Source organism: Rhynchophorus ferrugineus, unplaced genomic scaffold (genome assembly GCF_030347505.1).
Source record: "Rhynchophorus ferrugineus isolate W39M unplaced genomic scaffold, kcgeb_rfMv2 rfM4, whole genome shotgun sequence".
In the NCBI taxonomy this organism is placed as follows: domain Eukaryota; kingdom Metazoa; phylum Arthropoda; class Insecta; order Coleoptera; family Curculionidae; genus Rhynchophorus; species Rhynchophorus ferrugineus.
In genome coordinates, this window is record NW_027472583.1 from 19,624,317 (window position 1) to 19,647,206 (window position 22,890).

At 31.4% G+C, this 22,890-nt stretch overlaps 1 protein-coding gene and 2 long non-coding RNA genes across 9 annotated transcripts in view; 1 reads left to right on the plus strand and 2 right to left on the minus strand.

Moving 5' to 3' along the window:
* Window positions 1–22,890, minus strand: part of foxo (forkhead box, sub-group O) — a 324,250-nt gene that overhangs the window by 257,947 nt on the left and 43,413 nt on the right. The gene's annotated exons all lie outside the window — the stretch shown is intronic.
* Window positions 2,416–5,797, minus strand: LOC143196690 (uncharacterized). Its single transcript, XR_013005787.1, has 3 exons — window positions 5,330–5,797; window positions 3,388–5,232; window positions 2,416–3,239 (listed from the first exon to the last, which is right to left on the minus strand). It is a non-coding gene; the product is annotated as an uncharacterized LOC143196690 (long non-coding RNA).
* LOC143194820 (uncharacterized) lies at window positions 18,453–19,017 on the plus strand. Its single transcript, XR_013005392.1, has 2 exons — window positions 18,453–18,707; window positions 18,775–19,017. It is a non-coding gene; the product is annotated as an uncharacterized LOC143194820 (long non-coding RNA).

The following is a 22,890-nucleotide window of genomic DNA, read 5'->3' on the forward strand; positions in this document are numbered from 1 at the left end:
GCGCAGCATCCGCAACAGTTCTTAGTGATTGATGAGCGTCGACAACAAATTTCTTTAAAATAAACGACAAAAATACTCAACGTCGAAAATGCGATTTTGAGCGTTCGAATTTAGCAGTTATTTGCATTGATACTTCGCATTTTTACCAATAGATATCGTTGATTAAAACAGGTTGAAGGACCTAATACTTCAATGAAAAGTATAATCATCCGACTCTTCGGCGAAATACAACAACAAACTATAAAACTGGATTAAAAGGGAGAACTAATAAGTCGTGCAGTTCAAAACAATATTTACTGATGGAGTATTAATGAAAAATTTTTTTCTGTAATTTACTGAAACCGATTTTACTCGCACCAAACTCATGTATATGAACCGTACTTGGAACGAAATTAATTACTTATAATTCGTATTCACTAATAAAGCATTCCATGAGCTTCTAATAGGTTAGCCCTAAACAATTTATCGAATTTTAGTATATTAAATCCTAAAATATAAGCTTGGTTTTACAATGATAAGTAAATGTTTACTGAAATAAAGATAACACTCCAAATAAATATATATATAATTACAATATACTAAACTAAATAAATATCTCCATAATTTCCAAGGTAATTAGTTGATATCATAAAAAATGTTAAGATAATTAACCTACAGTCTGTATTTTTATTAAATTTGCGGGGACATAAGATTTTGGGCAATAGCTTTCAAAAATAATGCACATGGAAATGATGTTTTGACGTTTATTCCACGGTCATCGGTCATGGTCTAGTATTGAGCACGTGTCTGATAACGTAAATGAATTGACAATTTAAAAAAAACAAACTAGCCTTAATTATATAATAAAATGTCTAAAATTAGAATTAGATAAAAACAAAATTAATAATATTTATTACGACCTTGAAAACATTTTCATTGTTTTTTAATAATACTATTAATGATTATAAAAAATATATAATAAATATATCAATCTATTATAATAAATTATCAATTATAATTAAAATTATAACTGAGTAAAAAACGTAAAACAACAAGACAAAACGTAACTACTCACAACTATCAAATAATTAACACGTCTTTGGATCATCCATAAGAATAGAGATGCTGCTCACAATGGAGGCCCTAGTAAAAGAAAAATTTTTAAAATGGCACCTTTCTAATCGGTGATCAGTGCATGATTTCCATTAATTTCAGATCAGCGATCAAATTGAATGCGATCATCACATTCATATGTAAAGAAAGCTAATAAAGTGAAGCAATAAAATTTAAGTTACTTGGAATATTTTTTTAACGAAAAAAAAAGATAAAATTAAAATAAAAGTTTTTGTAATTTTAAAACCTTAACAATTCCAAACTGGCACAGTCAGTTCCAGGAAGCTCACAAAGCTGTTATCTTTTAAATTTAATTAATTAACCGGAATCAACTTACTTAGCAAGAGAAAAAGCACATTATCAAGAAAAGAATACAAGTTAACGATAGAAGGCAATCTAGCTACAACCTATTACAATTAGGAAACACCCAAGCTCTGAAAAACACAACTAACCCGTAAATTCTTGTCACAAATATCGCAGTTTAGGATATAATTCCACGAAAGTCGTAATAAAGTGGCTGTGAAATAACATAATTTACCGAAATTTGAACAAAAGCTTATAGTTCTGGATGTACGGTGACCAAAATTGGATTGCAATAGTTCAGTTCCTCAGCCGTAGACCATTTGTAGTAACGAAAACTTAGGAAACCGTTCTATACAGAATATATCATGGACATTTATGTTAAAACAAGGTAACTTAGAAATAAATTCATCATTCACATTTCATAACTTATATACTTGGAAATGACCGGAAAGAATTCCTAAAACATAAAACATCTAATTAGCATTTTATAATAATATAACTTTACATTGTTGTAATAATGAACTGCCTTTGAGAATTGAGAAAAAAAACAAATACAATAAAGAAAACTGTGTTCCATTATTTAATTCTATATGCTTTTGATATCCTTGTATAAACTAGGAACGTCGTAGATGAATGTGTAATGCGTAGCCTTCGAATAAAATTATATTACACGTATGTCGACAACCTTCGTATGAATTTAAAGGTGGTACCAAGCTTTGGTTTGTGTTCGTTATCGATTAGCACTATTTTTTCTTCTGTTGTAAATTAGCAGCTGTTTTGACGTAAATTGAGCCAGGAAACGTTTATTCTGATATTTTCCCATAAATTGTTCAAATTTAATAAATATACAAGTTCCTGATTTTTTGTATACTACTATTTATATAGATCCCAAGTCATTTTTAATACTCCAAGTTCACTGATCACTATCATATTATTATGCATGTTTCAAGAATGTTGATTAAATTTGCTTGTCATATTAGTTTATTTGAGGAGACTCGTTATACTGAGTAACTTTCCTAATTTCTTTTTTCAGTATATTATCAACAAAATGTCTTAGAAATCACTTGTAAAACACCTTTAGATAATAATAATAATCTTATATAAAAAAGTTACTTAAGTTATTTCTTTTACACTCTATTTTTAATTTTAAAAATCCATGTGAGACTTGATGAAAAGACTGAATACTACCGATTGTCACAAGTTGAGCAAACTTTAAATTATAAGAAAAAAACATATTTCCTAACTGTATAAACGGAAAAACTTAAAATACTATAGAATAAGAAAACCTTTATATCAGTACAGAGAATGGAAGAAATACATAGTAAAAGATCAATTTTACAGCACAACTGATTGTTGATTCATATATTATTAGATAATTAGTTTAATTTAGTTTTATATGGCGTTTAAAAACTCTTCGCTTCTCAAAATTGTGTACTCGCAGAGTCTTTCTGAGTCTTTCAACGCCGATGTGGCGATCTTGAGGCACGAATTTTACATAGTGGAATAACGGTCTACAAAATACCCAGAAATATAATCCCAGATGTTGAACCCGGGCGGGGTGCCAGCAGCGCCAACCAGAACCTGATAACGAATAGCAGGCAACCCCGAGACCTTTATCTGGGATGTTATTTAAGGGTATTTCCAATCATTCAGTAACCGACCATCGTTTGGTTTAGGCAGGTGACACCGCTGCCAGCCGTTTTATCTATTTAGTATTTTCCACATTTTTATATTACTTCAATAAATAACGGTCACATAATGTAAACACCACTTTTTCATTTCGTTTTACCTCCATGAGAATGTACCACACGAATGGTGTAAGTGTTGCATTCGGTATCTATTGTCTCTTTGCCCTTTGTTTCTTGCTAAATTCATAGCTTCTCCAATTCTACTTAAACTTCCTTCTCCTAGCTTCCGTTACTTTCAATTTCTATTCCCAGATATTTAAATGAATTTATTTATATTTTCTTGTTTTCGATTTTGGATATTTACTTTCTTCGGTTCTTCCATAACCATAAAAATTTTGGTTTTGTTCAATATCATTCCATATCCCTTTGCTATCATGTTTGGGCATGTGAAATCCCGCGTTTTTAATTAATATTTCATAGGATTTCATCCACAAACATTAACAAAGTTGGGTTAGGACTCCGCCTTGTCTTGAGTCCTTAAATTTTAGATATGTTATTTATAGATTTCTTGAATTACTCTTTTTTGTACGTATTACAATATGAACCGTAATACGTATCTTATTACTCTGTCAAATACCTTTTCCAAATATATGAATGCTAGGCTGTTTTATAGGGTTGTAACATAGTTTTTTACTATTTGTCTTAGGCGGAATATAGGATGTTGTATGCTTCTCATATTTTGGAATTCACTCTGCAATTCTCTTATCTACAGCTGACTTTTTTTGAGTTTTCTATTATTTGAGTTTAATCATTGCAAGCCCCTTTGTCCCTCTCTATTTATATTTCGACACAATAAGTGCCATTTGTCACCACAAAACTGAAATAAGTTTCCTAATTGACAGTTTGACAAAGGAGGAATTGATTCACAATAAAAAAACATACTACGATTATTAGATCTTGCTATTTTTGTCTAGACCGTCATTATTGCAATTAATTATTAAGTTATATAAGAGTAATTAAAAATAATGATGAAACTGTCCAAAAATAATAGAACCAATCTGATCTTGGATTTTATCCAAGTTCAAGTAATTCTACTTGATTTGATTTGACATCAGCATTATATTAATACATCATGAAATGAACACGATATACACTAACTTTGAAAAATTAATGAAAGCAAATAATTCAATAATATTTCAATAACGTTCCAGTTTACAAGCGCAAAAAAGTTGTTAGTTCGAAAGATGTTTGTTAGCAACCACAAAATAAATTAACTAGATCAAAAAACGAAACGCCACTAAATATTTTATCTTATGTATTCGATTCCGCGTATAAATGGTAATAAAAATATGTCAGAGTGACCTGGCGTTATTTTGAAAATCCCCTATATAAGCGGGCGCTCAAAAAAATAGACGTCAATAGCCTTAAAGTAGCATTTTAGAAAAAAATATCAATTTAATTTGGAAGGAAACTTATTATTAATAAATATGCCGTAATGTATTTTTTGTATTACTCAATACTCAATAATCTGCAATCAACAAGTATAATTAAACACTGAAATGTGCTGAATTATTTGAAAATAGTATGTTATTCAATTGGAATGCGGACTAATTAGTAGATAAATATCCTATAATATTCTAATGTATTTAGTAGTTCTCAAAAATATATTTTTTATACACGGGATTAAGATTTTTAGAGAAAAAAAACTCTTGTACGATTTAAATTTACGCCAAAACGCTCGCCAGTATCATATGACGTCAGTCTACATTTAGTAAACAATGAACATCGAGCGAGAAAGCTGCAAAATCATTAATTTTCTGTTTTATTGTGAGTTTTATATTTGGATAAGGGATAGTTATATATAGGCAGACGCCGCGACGACGTGTGCCGTCCACTCTCGACTCCCTTTCGAGAACATTGTATCCACGCTGACCTCTATCTTATCATCAGAACCTTTACCAGAGCAGTAGTACAAATACGCTAAGACTCAGAAGATGGATTAAACATACTTTTTGAAATAATAAGTGACTTTTTCTGTCTCATTCCTGTCCCCTCTACCCATTCCCATGCAGTGAAACTCAATCGTCTGAGACTGGGACAATGTTAATTCTTGCACAGCTACTTGATGTTCTCAAGCTCTGCATCGAGCTGTGCATTCTGTGACCAATCCCCAATGTCTGTCTTCCACCTATTGAGCAACTGCCATCGCCTTTCCTCTATAAAAATAAGATTCGGAACGAATAATTACTCTCATTAATTGTCGTTTGTCTTTGTATCTTTTAACAGTTCACCCCTATTTCTGTCACGTTGAACGTTGACATTTCGCTGTTGACGTTTATTTTATCTATACCAACAATTTCTTCTAGGCACACATTGTTTGTCATATATTTTACTTTCATTTATTATAAAAAAATACTTATACACATAAACATTTGTGTTTATCGACGTCCTTTGTATGGAATGTCCTGTCCCAAACTCAAAGATACAATTGTATAGTCGTGAAAGCTGCAAAGAAAAAAGAAAAAAAAAACTCTGAGTAACATACAGACCTGAAAAAATCAGATAAAAATATCAGACAACGTATACATCCTAGAATTGTTGGCAAAAACATCAATATAACTATAAAACTGATATAATTTATGTTTTGAATGTAGAAATGATATATCACTAATAATATAAATAAATATAATATCAGTCAAGATATAAGATTTTTTCAATGAACCGTTATATTTATTAGAGAAAATATTCACCAAGAAGAAAAAATCATAGTGTGTCATCACTAGTGTTGGGAACTATCGACTGATATTGACTATCGACTGTTTCGTAATTGATTACTTTTTACTATCGACTGTTTCAGTCGCTACTTTTGATTCGACTGATTTTACTACTTTTTACCAGTAACTGTTTTCAGTCGTTATTTTCGTTCCGACTGATTTTGGTACTATTTATCGACTGTTTCATTCGTACTTTTAGTTAATATTTTTGGTTCTACTTGTTTCATTCGACTGATTTTTAACGTTATGGCTCTCTCCTCCGATAAGGTACCCAATTTGTGCTTATATAGATTTGTAAATATGTAATATATGTAGTTTTTTTTTGATGGATTGCTTGTAAATAACAATATATTACATATCTATATTATAGCATTTTGGTACGATATTTTTCAAGATTGTTAATGTAATAGAGTAAAAAGATTAAAATTGAGAATGATAAATAGTAACTTATTTTCACTGTTTTTATGGCAATAATAGGTAACATTTCGATTACTCATTCGATTTTTGTTAAAAAATATTACCGCTCAATAATAAATAAAGCATTTATATAATTTCATTTATTTTTTATTTTATTATTATTATTATTTTATTTATTCTATTACTATTTTATTTAAATATTATTTTATTTATTTTTTATTTCATCATTTTTAATTATGTCATGGATTAGTTCTTTTTCTATGATTATGTATATCTTTAATTTTTATATGGTTTTTATGATTATTGTACATCTTTAGATTTTAGGTTTTGTTTTAGTCCTATTGTATTGTCTATATTTATTATAGTATATTTTTTAAAATAGCAATTAACATATTAAAATATAACAAAACATTTGTGGGGTATATTCCATTCCATAGAAAAATTACATTCCTTTTTACAGATCCACAGAACATTCAAATATAAAAATTATGTATTATTATCATAATAGTATTCAGTAATTTTTTTTTCCTATTCTTTTTAAAAGTTAGTTCGTGAAGGAATTTACACATCACTATCTTGCTTACACTAACATTGGAAAGTATAACCACATATAAAATTAACTGCCCCTAGCAATTATCTCGGTCTTTTCGTCTTTCACGACGTATACAGGAAAGGATTCGTACATCTTCGTCTGACATCACGAATTAAAAAAAAACCCTCGAACCGTGCATTTGACTGAATATGGTAATTACTATTTTCAGTCGCTAGTTTTTTGACTATCGACTGTTTCGACTGTTTTGCGACTATCGACTATTTCGACTGTTTTCAGTCCATAGTTCTCAACGCTAATCATCACTGAACACTGACGTAATTCACTCTATAATGGGGTGTTGTTGTATTTTCTGGTTTTATTTCATGAAATAATTTATCAATGACCCAGATATATAAATGAATACATCGATTAACAAATTTTTTTAGATAAATACACAAATTGTGTAACCATTATTAGTCCTATAAATTCGTTTTATAGGACTTTTTTTACTTTGAAGCTTTGAACGTGAAAAGGTGCTACTTTTTCCTGTCTGAAAAAATAAGAATCAGAAGAAGCAAGATCTGGAGCATAGAGTGGGTGAGGAAGCACTTCCCATTTCAATGTGTCCGACTATATTTTCACCGGTTTTTGCAACAGGTGGTTGAACAATATCATACTAAAAAAATACTGAATACTGATGTCATACTAACACCGTTGTATCTTCGCTCGCATTGAAGCGCATTTTTTGGCGCAGTACTAGGCTTAAACCCATCGATTGTAGGCGATAGCGATCCCCATTGATGATTTCATCAAGTAATGTGTTCAATTTTTGTTGTTCAGGCTGCTTCTTGTCTTCTTGATCGATCGATAAATCGATGGAGCATGTTTGCCATAGGCTTCACACAGCATTCGATTACTTTCAGCCCCTTTCAGTCTTCAAATTTAAGTAAAAAAGTAAAACTTCCCGTAAATGCGTTTTACTCGGTACAAATTCAGGCATTTTCAACGCACTGAAAACATGTTTTTTTTGATCCTCGATAAAATGACACATACCGAAAAGTGAAGTCAGTAAGGCTTCGCCATGATGTTGGCTACAAATGTACCTGATGCGATTTAGTTTATAGTAACATCATCTGTTATAAAATTAATCTACAGGCCAGATATTACCATCATCCAAAACATCCATAAAATCGCCATAATATCTTACTTCCCAATAAATAATTCTATGTTAATATCTTTTTTGTTGAAATAATTTTAACATATGAGGCTTGCTTTAAACAGGTCTAAGTGGTAAGGCATTCCAACCATTCCGCAATAAAAAATTATGATTGTTCAGCAGCAACGTATACGTTAATTATCATGATAAAGCAAAATTAAAAATAATATTATATTATAGGTCAAGAGTATTCGTGAACAATGCAACATTGAAATATAATATTTTCTTATATTTATAGCTAGGCTTGTTGTCAAATTAACGATATGGCGAACATCTGGTGGGCATTGCTGCCATCGTACAAACATCTGAGTCGATGGTTTATTTTTTTCTCTATTGGATAGTATTTACATTCGAAAAAACTAATTTGTTTCTGAAATAAAAACTATTTAAATGAGTGTTAAGTGGGTAACTTTCTTTCAAAAGTAGTTTATAAAATATTTATTCGTTATTGAATTATAATTTTGATTGCTTAAAATCTACATTTTTACGAAAATATTATTATATTAAGTCAACAGAGTGTCTTTTGAAACTCTGGTCAATCTCTATACTATTGGTAAAGGCGACAGGGCGGTCGTCCTACTGTTGCGATAGCCGCGGGTTCAAATGCTGCTGATTGTTTAAAATTTGTGATTGTTCTAGGCAAATTCAAACAAATTTTCTATGCTATTTATTTTTATAAAAATGAAAATGTTACAAAAAGAACAATATCTGGACGTTTTAAGCGTTTCCAAGAAAGTTTTCATGAACTTGCCGTGTAGTTAACATGCCGCCTGTATTGTTATGGAACAAAATCGCTTCTTCCCGTACTTTGTCATATTCCTTTTTCAACATTCGACTCGACCGTAGTAGTAACAATTTTTCCAGATAAGTCCCGATCTAAAATGTCAATAAATTTAATTAGCTTTTGATTGATGTATTCAAATTGGTGGTCCGCATAAATTTAAAATGCGACACAAATTCAACACTTAACTATACTAGTTTCAAAAGGCTTTTGTCTCTTTAAGCACTGTTAAAATTATTTTAAAAAATTATTCAAAAATAACGAATTTTATTCAGATTAATGAACTATATGAATATCATAAAATTTCATTTCAATAAGGATTTTTGTTATCGTGGGACATAAGAACAATATATCTCAACATTTAGTAACATTTCCAGGCCAAATGATATACACGCCTTTTATTTGGGGTCCATTTATTGGAAGCGCGTTCATTTCTGGCTTCAAATAAATCAGATTTCCTTATATTATCTTGAATTGGACAAAATGAAATTTCTCCTTATACCCACTACTAACCGGACACACCTGCATCATACGTTCAATTTGTCCCCATGCGGTGGAGTCGGAGGGTTGAGGGAAATTCGTCATTGTAGCCACAATGGTTCAATATACGGATCCAATCACTCACTGAGACGTTCAATATCTTTCAGGACCGAAAACTTTTTGCATACAAATCTTAATCAGAACTTTCGGGCGGCTCTTGTAATCCCGCGGGATATGTATTTTTTTCTCTCTAGCTATCTCTCTTTTTTTTTCCTGGTAATACGCAAATTCACTGAACTGAAGTGATCTAAATCGGTGATATTGACGAAGACGAATACATCCGCAATATGAAATAAGTTTGTAGGTGGAAGTGAAACCTTTACATAAACCAGACCGACCATATATGGATAAAATGTTTATTTTTATAAATACTTGAATTGGGATAATGACTAATTTTGAAAAATCAGTGAGTTTCGATACAATGTATTTTATTAACCGAGTTCAAAAAAAAAGGAGGAGGTTCTATGCTCGACTTTATATTTTATTGTGTAAGTTTGTATGTAAGTAAAAATTATTTTTTTGTTCGAAAGAGTGTAGTTCCGAGGTGGTCCCATAGAAACCAAATCAGGATCTGTTGGGGGCAAGGGGAGAAATCGGCGGAAACGCTTAAATCTCAAAGGCACATACAAAGTTCTCACATATTTTTTATCTAAAATAATCAGGTATTCGTGTATAATGTTACTGCTGAGCTGATGTGATGGAAAATCGGAAGTCGTTCAGTGCAAAAGCCATTCAGTTCTATAATATTCTTCTATGGTGTAATGGTTAAAACGTTTAGCTCCCGAACGGAGCTCGCGGGTTTCGATTCAAAGCAGTGACAATAACGTTTTGTTGTTGTTTAGTTAGAACATTTGTCAAATCACCTAGGCTAGGTAGCGAGCCCCGGGGCCTGAAGCGCTCCTTATTTTCAATCATTGTTTCTGTATTCCTATTTTTCTTCATACCGGCTGCACTTTTACTTGAGCTCTCCATTGTTATACTTAATAAAATAACAGCGTAATTTATTTAGTAAATATCTAACGCTAAAAAGAGAAAAATTAATTATTTTTAAAAAAATTGAACCTACTTCAAAATATAAATAAGGAACTCACCAAAAATCAACAAGTTAATTAAATTAACTAAATAAAAATAAACAAAAACCAATTTAGCTTAATACCTAGCGAAATATATTTGTCTACAATATTATTTTAATTACTACAACAAATCTAAATTAATATAACTGTTTGGGTTCGGTATCGATTTCAAAGTAGTTAGTTGGTAGTAGTTAAAATAATATTGTAAATAGATAAATAGATTTAGATAGGTATTAAGCTAAATTTTGTGTATATAGTAGAATATAGATTAAATAAGGGCTTTGTTTATTTGTATTTAGTTAGTACAACGATTATGTACATATTTTATTTTAAAAAAAATTGTGTTAAAAATCTAAGTTTGATTATTTTTAATTTTTAGTGAGTTCCTTATTGATTTTTTGAAAGTAGTTCTTTTTTTTGTTAAAAATATTTTATTTTCAATCATTGTTTCTGTACTCTTATTCTTCCTCATAGTGAGTGCCTCATTTATTTTTTGAAGTCGGTTAAATTTTTTTAAAAATATTTTATTCACAGTACTGTACATCGGTAGCCACTCCTTTTTCCCATGTCTCATGCAATTTACAGATTCCATCTCAGAAGAACGATGTGTCATTTGAGGCTATCCATAAATCAACACATTGGTATCTTCATAAGAAGTGAATCCCTACTTAGATAGGTCACGACTCGTAGTAGTTATCACAAAGAAGAAGGTCTGGCGAATATCACTTCCCATTTTAATGGCTCCATGTATGTTTGCACCGTTTTTGCAACATATAGTCGAGCGTCTGTCATGCTTTTTTCGCACAGTGCTTGGCTTAAACGCAGCAATTGCAGTCGGTAGCGATCACAATTGCTATTTCGTCCAATAATAATTTCAAATCCTAGTATTGATTTTTTTTGACTGTCCAGAAAGTGCTTAATCTTCGTTCTCAAAATCATCACTTTTCAAATGTCGAACCCAATATTCACATATTGAAACCGATGGAACATATTTGTTATAAGCTTCATACATCATTCGATTACTTTCACTGCATTTTTCTTCAAATTGGAGTAAAAAAATAAAACTTCCCGCAAATGCAATTTACTCTAGGTGCATTAACGACTAAATTAGACCACCGGATACATTAACGTTAAACTACAGTCATGGATCCATAAGCTGTTTTATCTTCGAAACAAGTAAAAGTATGTTTAATCACTATGAGTCCGATTCATTTCCACGAATTTATTAAATAATTTAATACTAAGTTCTATTTGTAACATGACATGGCATATTTTGGGTAAATTTCTAAATAATAAAAATAAATATATAAAATAAAAATATAAAAATAAATATAGATAAATACTGTCAGAAGTTATACGCCAAATATAATGTAACAATTGTTTCTATAGTAAATACGAAATATGTACAAATTTGTAGTAGAAAACGTTGAGTTTAAATCTGAAATTCAAAGATGATAAGACGAAACAAGTTTGTTATCATAAAATCACGATCAGTTGCAATATACAATGAGTTTTTAATGGTTGTTGATGAAATCTAACAGAGCGGACAGAAAAAATTAATCACGATAATATTGAAGCCACTGAAGAAAACATCCTGTGCCAAAAATATAATAATTAGTTTTTCTTCTGATTTGATTATACTACATTCATTCTAATAATAAATTGAACGAGTCTCAGTATAAAGAGTACGCATTATCGCGTTCGAGCTAGATATTAAATTGATATCTAAATCTGACCACCGAACAGAATGTCTTCCCTGCCTTACTAATTTCGATACATTTTTCCTAGAATTCCACCGAAGCGTTCGATATTTTTTTTACCCCGTATCGCGTCCGACAAAACCTGCTGCCGATGATTCTGCGTGACCAGTTCAATTGCGCACCATACTATTTCTAATTAGCGCTGTTGCCGATGCCCGTATCGCGCGGCTATTGGCGGTAGACGGAAAAAATCGCGCGAACTTTGGATCGTAAACGGCCGCGACGGGCGATTACGAAATGGACGGCGGTGGAAAAAACGGCAATCGGTTTTTCTGCTTTTCCTTTTCGAAATTCGCGGAAAACCGGGATCGCTCACGATGTGTGGAAGAAATCTGTGCCAGACCGTTGCCGTTGGTACCGCTCGGGGGACGTGAGAGAGGTGCGATTTTTTTCTGCGACGTTGCCAAGCCTACGGGGACGTTCTAAGGACAACGTCGTCTCGCAAATTAGATATTATTGGCTCTGTTTACAAATAAAGCTGAATTCTGGCCTACTACACCGATCGCGCGGCCGTAAACTAAAAATAGGCACTACACGTGGACGTTCAAACAGATAATGATTTGTTAATATTTCTGCAGTATTACGCAGATATACTCACCACAGGTTCACTTAGATCGTTCTTTGGTCCTTCTCTCTTCTCTTCGGTTCCCACACTCTCTTTATATTAATCATTAAATTATTCAGTTAATACCCAATGTTTGTTAATAAAAAACTAGTTATCTCTTCGTCATTGGAGAAGTTCTTCGATAGCTCTCATAGAGAGCTGCCGTTGTAGCACATTTGTTTGTTTGTTTGGTTGCCCCCAGCTGATAAATTCAGCTAGACTTTCTTGCGAATTAAAGAAACACTTTACTTTATACTGCTTATATTTCTATTAATTACAATTTAAGTGAACCATGGCGATCTTTAATATTGGTTTCCCTATTTAGACTTCTCGACCCTGACTCGCGAATTATAACAAATTGTGAGCTTACTGAATGAATTAAAACACCTCAATCACGCCTACTTTGAAAGCCATCACTTTCCCATCCAGTCAATGGCCAAGTATAAAAGTTTTTCTATCTTTCAAATAACCCAGACGCCAGATAGAGGCAACAAAATGAGATCAAACACTAACCGGCAATATCTCAGAGAGACCAAAATACGTAATAAAGCTATAATTATAAAAACGGTATTTTGGGAAATAACTATTAGATTTCTATAGACATACTTACCAAATTTATCTTTCTGACATTTTTAACAATATTTATTCAAAATTATGAATAAGTATAAGGTAATAATTGTCTCTGTCATGAATACCAAAGAGAAATATAACATGTGAGAGTATCTATATATGTTCAAATAGATAGAAAAGGGCAAATGACAAAGTTGCGAAAACGTTAAGTTGCACAATACAAAGGGTCTTTCTCAAATTCCTTTAAACTGTCTTGATTTTGTAATTTCCCCATCAACTGAGCTGTCTCCTTTCTATGTATTCTTTTAAAGATTATCTGTTGAGATCTTTTCTTAATGCTGTGTTTCTCATCATGTCCATCATTGTCAGTCTTTTCATTCTCTTGAAATACATCATTTCCGATACTTGGTTCTGTTTTTCGCGTTTTTTATATTAAACACGTCGCGTAGCCGATCCGGCCAGGTATCCGATCTTACCCAGCTTGTTTACTGACGTGACTCAAATGGTTATTCTTGGTTGGATTTCCTGCTACCTTGACCAATGCGTTAACTAAGCTGGCTCAATTAGTATTAACTGTGGATTAATATTGCTAAAATCAACGGTAAAATTCTATATCAAAAAAACGTATCTAATTAAAATTGTTAAAATAGTTCAGATTTAATTTAATATATAAGTAAACAAGTCCAGCTAATTAACATACAAAACACGGCGTCAATGAAAATATCAGACCTAGATGTTAGCAAATTCACATATAGTTGGAAAGAGTCAGAAATCTGGACCGTTATGAAAGTATATAATAAGTATGTATAACATACTGCTTCAATAAACTTATTGGCTAACTATTTAAAATAATAAAGATTATTTTAAGTGAAAGTAAAAAAAAAACATGAAATAAGACATGAAAATACCTAAAATTTTAAAATGCAGGTAGTACAAACATACTGTATTACCGTAAATTTATTACGTATTAAATTATGAATCGTACACATCGAAAAATATAAAATCTCTTTAACATAAAGTTCCATAAAACACGGATACTATATCATCAAACGATAGTCACTTTCTCCACAACGGCCTAACACGGGTATAGTAGGCTCAGTAATTTCATTCTTCAACACCATTAAAAACAACGACCTTAGCACTGAGAGTTATCGCGTCACGGCTGGAGAAATTGAAATTACGCCCAATTTTACAGACCTACCGATCTGTTGCTCTATTTTCCGTTGCAGCTCCGTCTTTATTACTATATATAATAATTATCCTATTCGGAGAGTGTGCGTTTTATTGGTGATCTGAGTGCATTTTAACTCTACGGTTCAAGGCGAACACGGGCAGTCTTTTTTTTGGCATGATACCTGAAAACTAGATCTGTTGAAATGTGTCTGTCGTTCGATACTGCTAAATAAAAACTCTCACATCACAGTTCCTAGATTATTACTGTCAGCTGTAGCTTCGATTCGTTTTGGTATGTACGTTTTTCAGTGTTGTAACGGTTAAAGTACAGAAGTACCAAGTTGTAAAAACGATATTTCGACGTTTTCAATAAATGTTTTTATAATGTTGTTTCTTTATATCCCAAACCCGTTCACTTCGGTTATGTTTAATATAATAATATTAACTTTACATTAATAGCTTCAAGAAAAGACTAACAATTCATCTTTTTAAAATGTAATATTATTTGCCTTGTAATATATTAATATTATAAATGAAATCATTTATAAAATATCAGAGTCTATATAAGACACACTCTATGCTATATAAAGAGAATTTTAATCAAAAGAATTAATTAAATCTTTCATTTAATGAGGAACTTTATCGCTCTTAAATATTAACAATATTAAAATAAAAATACAAATTAAAGAACAGCTATTATAAAATGACCAATGATATTTCTTATATATCTGGAAAATTTTAACATTAATTTGTACTAATTAAAATTGTAATTAATATCCTTTTCTCAAGAATATCGCTTATTAGGTAAAAAGTTGAAAATTTACTAAAGATATGCCAAATAAAATAAGCTTAATATACCTTGGATGAAATGTGACAGCATACGTTTAGGCATTTTATTCAGACAGGATAATATATAACATACAAATTAATACTTTATTACTTTTATCATCTTATTAATCTATTTGTTGTCAAGTTCTATTACGTAATTTTGGACACAATCGCTTGAAATAATTACATAATATAACAATATTTATATTAGTAATCAAAAGTAACTTTCACATTACGATTTAAATAGTTTTGATGACTAATTAAAGCCAGTCAAATATAAGGTGGTCTGCAAGTTAGCAAAGAATATTAGGAATCTTGTCACTTCACTTATCAATCTTACCGCATTACTCAATAAGTTTTCGGTTAAGATGAATTTCCTAGTAGGCTTCCTCTGATTCCAGACACGAACGTAAAAAATATTTTTCATTTCGTCTGAACAATACCAAACAGCATTCATTATTTTGATTTGAAAATTATAAATAGTCTTTCCCTAAAATCACCGTAATTTGTAAACTAATAGTTGGGATGCCATATATTGTTGGATTGAACTAGAGAATCGAAAATGCAGCTCAATAGCGTGTGATCTGTTCAAGCCAATTTTGCGTTGTGGTGAAAGACTAGAAACCTAATTATATCACTAGAGGGATACCAAATTCCTCCAGCAGAAATATCACGTACAAAAAGCTGAAGATGGCTAGTCGGAAAACATTCTCAACTTGACATAACATCAAAGAGATTGATTGATCAGTTAATAATAAAAGCCTATTTAAACTTATCGGAGGCAAACAAGGGGTTGCTAAGCTAGTAAGCCATCAAGCCGACTAGTAATCCTACACTGCCAAAACAAAGCTGTTTTGGAAACGTTTATTGTTAGTTGTTAGCAGAAAATAGTGAAAAATTTTAATTCAATCAATTGTGTGGACCATGCTAAGTAGGACACTGTTCTAATGAACATAATAATTAGGTGTAGCTTGTTTTGGTTGATAAAAAGAGTCAATAGAACTTGAAGAGTAAAAATTAAAAAAATCTGAATTACAAAAGCTTAATATATATATAGCGTTCAGCCATATACTTAGAAGAAATATATAAAAAGAAAAAAATATTCAGAAAAAACAATTCAGATGCACAGTGGGAATACATTCGTGCGGTATGCTATTTTGTATTAGTTCAGAATAAATCGTTGACCAGTTTCGAACTTTTATTTTAATTATTGATTTTTTGGTGAGTTCATTGATAATTAAGAATATATCGTTTGCAGTTCAGGTGTGGCGTAATTCACATTTCATTCTGAACAATGATGAGAAATCGCCTTCTATGTCTGAGTAGTTTACGGTAGTCATTTCAGACACTTTCAAACCCATTTCTGCCATAATACGGCCGATATTTAACAGCTATTAGGTAGAATCAGGGTCTTTTACATCGTCCGTAACCGTCGCACAATAAAACAGCAAAGTAGTTTAATATCTTAATACGAAAAATCTCGACTGCATTTTTATTCGTAAACCGCATGTGTGTCATTAAATATGCAGATCGTTTAAACGACAAAACCCTCTCTCGGAGGATGTTTACATCGGGACGTCCTTTCAGGATTGATTTTTCTCCGTGTTAATTTCGTTATATTTCATAGGACGACAGACGATCTGACGTCTTGATTGAAATTAAGGCTAAGTTGCAAAACCTGTCTGGATTTACGTTAAGTACTTTTAAGTTTTAATGAGTTTAAGCTTAGTAACTCTTCATTCAACAAAAAACGGCTTACTGGGGCATACAGTCGGGCAAGTTAAATGGGAAAAAAGTGAGGATTAATTCAGGACAGTAGCTGGGTAATAAATAACTAGTCTAATTGAGCAGTTAATTGAATACGTTGATAGAACCATTTATTTTTTAAAATGGTTACGTTTCCCATAGGAAGTATTTTCATTTTCAAGCACGGTATCGAGAAAAACGATTCCAATTATAATATTATATTAAAAATACATTAAGACATCAAAAGGATCGCGTCGAATAAAACACGAAAAACGTTGAAAGAAGTCCGGTAAAAGAGAACAAACACCAAACGAAAATTCTGTCGAATATAAATGACGGACGAAATTAAAAATATACCAGCTGTTATAAAATATTTAATTGAATTATAGATATTCGTGGAATATAAGAAATTATATTATTCTTATTAATTAGGCGGCCCGTCCTTCAACAGTATTTTACTCTGCTTAATCTTACAGTGTAAATGTAATAAAAAACATTTATTTACAGGCCACTAGCATCACTATCCATTTGCAATACAAAACCGAAACGAGGACTTACATTAGCTTTAATTTTAATCATTACTTGTTAAAAAGTCTTTAATTAATTTTTGCCTACCTCTATCCACTAGTTTTCCTTCCTTACTCATTGAATTTAACTTTTATCCGATAAGTACTAATTATTAATAGACGATATTAAGTATTTTGATCAAACATATCTATTGGCCAAAATGTGAAGCCTCATTATAAACAACTGTCAAATCCGATAGTTTTCATATATCTCTACATAACATAACATTATGTATACATACGTTAGTCTTGGAACGTCTAAAATTTTCTTACCGGCATTCATAGCTTTTATTGTTTAATTTGAATAAATCTGCAGCCGAATCCCATCAACCACTTTTAGAAATGTATGGTGGTGTTGCTCTCTTTTATCCAAATTGTCGGTTTTGGTTTCGACTATTTAAAAGGGCTAATTATGATGTCAATGACGAAAAATGACCTGAAGCACCAAAACATCAGATTTAGCCCATCAGATTTAGGTCCCTCTGACTTACGGCTCTTACAACATTTTACAAAATTATTTCAACACTAAACAATGTTTATCTAACAAAAACATAATCGCTTTGGTAGCAGGTATTTTGTAGGATTATTGGAATAAGTGTACTAAAAGTTGAGGGAAACCACACTAAAACTAAAAAAACTTCCAAAATCTATATTCATTTAAAAATAAGTTTGGGTTTAGCAACAAGCATTCAACAACTGACCAGGTCCACAGAATAATAGATGTTATTGAAAAAGCATACGAAAGTAAAAAAGTATACTCAGCTATATTTTCTTTTTTTAGATGTAGCACAAGCCTTGGATAAGGTTTGGCATGAAGGCCTTGTTCATAAACTATAAAAAATGCTACCAAAACAACACACCGAACTATTAAAAACGTATATTACAACCAGAATATTTAGGGTCAAACAAGAAGAAGCTTACTCTACAATAAAATAAGCTAAAGCAGGTGTACCACAAGGAAGTGGACTGGGACCAATGCTTTATCTACTCTACACTTGTAATATACTACAATTGGAGTATAATACGATGGCTACATTTGCTGATAAAACTGCGATTATAGCTATCGGAGAAAATAGTGACGAAGCCTCACGAAAATTACAACAGGTAAGTGACAATATAAATAATTGGACAGAAGCTTGGAAAATAAGAAATAATGAACGTATATTTGCAGCTCACATATAAACAGATCGTACAAGCACCAATAACATTAAAAAATACTATAATTCCATATAGCAACAACGCTAAATATCTCGGAATGAATCTTGATGCAAAACTTCGCTGGTAGGACCATATAAAGAAGAAAAGAACTGGAATTGAAATATAGGAAAATGTACTGGTTAATTGGAAGAAAATCACTATTATCAGTACATAATAAATTGCTATTATATAAGCAAATACTGAAACCTATATGGACATAGGGAGTTCAATGTTCTGAAAAGAGTAACATAAATAAAATACACATTTTTCAGAACAAAGTCCTGAGAGGTATTGTGGGTGCATCCAAATACTCTAGGACTGATTACCTACATCAAGACCTTCAGATACCCACAGTCAGTCAAGAAATCAAGAGAATTGCAAGGGGGCATGAAGAAAGACCACATTCTCGTTGCAGCTTTTGGATACCACCAGAACAGGATACAGACTAAAAAAAATCAAACCATCTGATCTTGTGTAGTGTTGTATAGTGAGGTGTATATATTAAAACATATAGCAGTGACATGAATAAACATTATTTCACCAGAGACTGAGATAGGGCCGATGGGTTCTCCTAGTTATATACCTAGATTTAAGTTATCATAAAGACAAATTGTACGTGAGACGGAAACGACTAGTAACAATGTATTAATTAAATAATAAATAAAATATAAAAATAGTTAAAAATACACACTTAAATCGCATAAAACGAAGACGAAACCGAATCAAAAAATAACGAACGCCAACTTTAATAGACACAATTAACTTCATGCTTGAATTTTACACATTAAAAATTCCATCGGTGTTCCATTAGTTGTCCAATTAAAAGAAACAATGGTTTTTATACCGGTATCAATTGCTTTAATAATTGTTAGTCATATAATAACGACTATTACGAACGTAATAACATTATGTCGCCTCCTCGACGAAACAATTAAACATAGTATTGACATTTGGAAGGTGATTTAATTTTGAGCGAGTTCATAACATGTAAGCGGAACCTTCACACAAGTTTGTTTATCTTGCATTCCTTCATATTTCAAGGCTAACGAAACGTAAATAGTATGGGCTCGCAGGATTGTTACGTAAATCGTCAAAAATCGGCCATTCTTTCGGCGATTCGCGAGACCTGATGACTTTTAAACCCATTTAATTGGATGGTTACTCGTAGAATTGTGTTATAAAGAACCCGGGCATCATTTAAGATAACATGAGTAACATTTTATGGTCGTCGAATGAAAGTTATTAATTATCAACAATACTATTAACACTAGACATTATAAAAACAGTAAGAACCCATAGGCAATATGTTTGAAAATTTAATTTTTTTTTAATATTCGATTATATTATATTATATTGGTGGGCCATGTTGCCAAATATCCGAAAAATTCTTCAAAACTTTAGCTATAATAAATAGAGGCTAACGTTGTAAATCGATTAAAGTCAAATTTGACGCAGCAGCATTGCGACGTGCTAACTAAGCATATGTTGTTAACAACTGCTACTAACTACTTTTATTACAAGTGAACTATCAATTTGGATTATTTCTAATGAACCAAAACATTGTATAACATTTTAATTTAGTAACTATTTCATTAACATATCTCTGCAGGAAATAAAGGTTTTCAGATAAAATCCCGATTTTTCGTATTATAACTGCAGTATACAGTAAGTAAACAATGAATTTGGGCACGAGAGTATCAAAGTAATGCATACCGTGTTGTAATTATGGGTTTTAAAGTAAGTAATTGCTGTGTGCTAGACCTATAAATTGTCGAAGTTCTCATAGAATCCCCTGGGCTTGATGAATAAAGGTGTATATATATTTTTTAAAATTCTATAACTTTCCGAAAATAAAGAGGTTATCAAAAACGATCATTCTTCAACCAACCAATATATAGACGAAGGACTTTTATATTTTTGGTCGTCGTAAATGTTGAAGTATTGTTTAAAGAATTGTACATATAACATCACTGATGTATTCTATCTCATTGGTTCCATTTTACCCCAAAAAATCTATCTCCATATAAGTATATGTATTTTTATAAATTGAATAATCCTATTTAATTACAAAATACAATATTTTTGTAATTGTTGATTACTGTCGTCATCCCCATTGATTGATGTCATTTGTATAGTAGTTTTCCATTTTTAAAAATATTCGGTATCAATGAATCTAAAATGTTTAATATATATGAAATGTTGAAATATATCGTCCAATTTATTTAATAAAGAAATATTTAGATATAGGTTATTATTTTATACATTAAATTAATGGAGCTTATATGAATTTGCATAATATTATGATACTAAATATTATATACGGCTCTAATCAAAATTATTGATATTAAATAGTAAATATATTTAATAAAAATAAATACTCAATAAATATTATGAATATAATAAAAATAATAGTAATAGTTAAAAATACTAGTTTAGAGTAAAAATTGTTAATACTAAAGTAAAAAAATCTAGTTTGCCATACCTTCTATCAATGCTAGTTGCAAGTCAAATTCTGTAATGTGTTTGAGAAATAACTCATTAAATATGCATCTGTTATCAAAAAAGAGAACTGTGACTGAATTGAAAAAAAAACTTAAACTATCAATAATTAGGTATTATATACGATATGAAGAATTGAAGGAAATTGCAGGTCCGTTGTATGCAGAAATACTGCTACAATGAATAAGAATGTGGGGGGGAATAAACACATGATCTATCACATGATAGATCTCAAACTCACGATTGCATTCTTACAACACGTTTATTTGCCTGCTGTCTTCTAAGAAACGAAATAAATTACATCATTATTGCAGTACATCACGTCAGACAAAAAGCAGAGCAAATCGGACTCTATATCAAAAAACGGTACGGAAGATACTCTCAACTCTCGACCTACGATTGATAAAGCCTATTTGGACTTAGGTTTGAATATGGGGTTGCAGGAAAACATAAAACTAGTAATCTAACGATGCCAAAACAAAGTTCTAAATTAACTAATGCTTATCGCCACGTAATGGACGAAAAACTTTACGATGACCTCGAAAGTAAACGGATTTACGAAGTTAACCAAAATTTCCTCTTAAAACATGGAATAATATTACTAAATCACAGCACTGCATAATCAATACAACTACTAGACAACACGCAGGAAATCAGAAGATCGAAGTGAATCAAACTACATGAACTTGTATAGCGGGTAAGTGTTTAATGTTAACTTAAGCTTAATTAGTTTAATTTGGAATTGGAGGGATTTGGGATATTGATGCAAGTACAAAAGAACAATAATAATAAATTAGTTTTAAAAATTCAGGTTGTACTAAGCATTAGTAGAGTAAAAATTACAATAAAGAACTTCCTACCCATCAAAATTTAGTAGGGTGTGTTGCTAATGCTGCTTAATTTTCAATTTCAAAAAACATACGAAAGCTAAAATGTGCAAGTCACAAGAAATGATATTATTTTGATATTACCTCATATTGATATTATTCCTAAGGCAATGGCCTAAGATAAATTTTAAATTTTAATATCCGAAAGCTCCCACCAATATCTTAGTTCTCAATAATTGTAACCTGACACTTATATTTGTCATGCAATTGTTATTTCAGTGGTGTTATAAACTGCCTACAGTAACATGTAAAATAGAAAACTCATTTCAAAGAAAATCACCGGGAAAACCCATCACTCGCGCTGCGTAGGATCGATATAAATCAAACCAACTTCAAATAGTGGTACGGACTTTTTGTTGTAGGTGATCAAATAGATTTTATTCCGATTCAATGAAAAGAGACCAGCAAATCAAACACCCCGAGAAAATAAACTCCCGCGTTTAATGATTCCCCGAAATTCATATAAACATCATAGAGGAATGCGTATACTTTGTGAGCGCGTATTAGACAACTCGCCCATCCATCCACCAAAACAACAGTTTTAAAATTATCTCGGTTTTCCTAGATAATTCGGTACGGAAAATCACGGCGAGGTCGCCGAGGCAACCACGTAGCCCACATCTCGATTTTTTTTGTCGAAAAATTGCCGTTCGCGAACTCGCCATTTAGGCAACGCCCATCTTTTTCTATTTTTACTCGCGAAT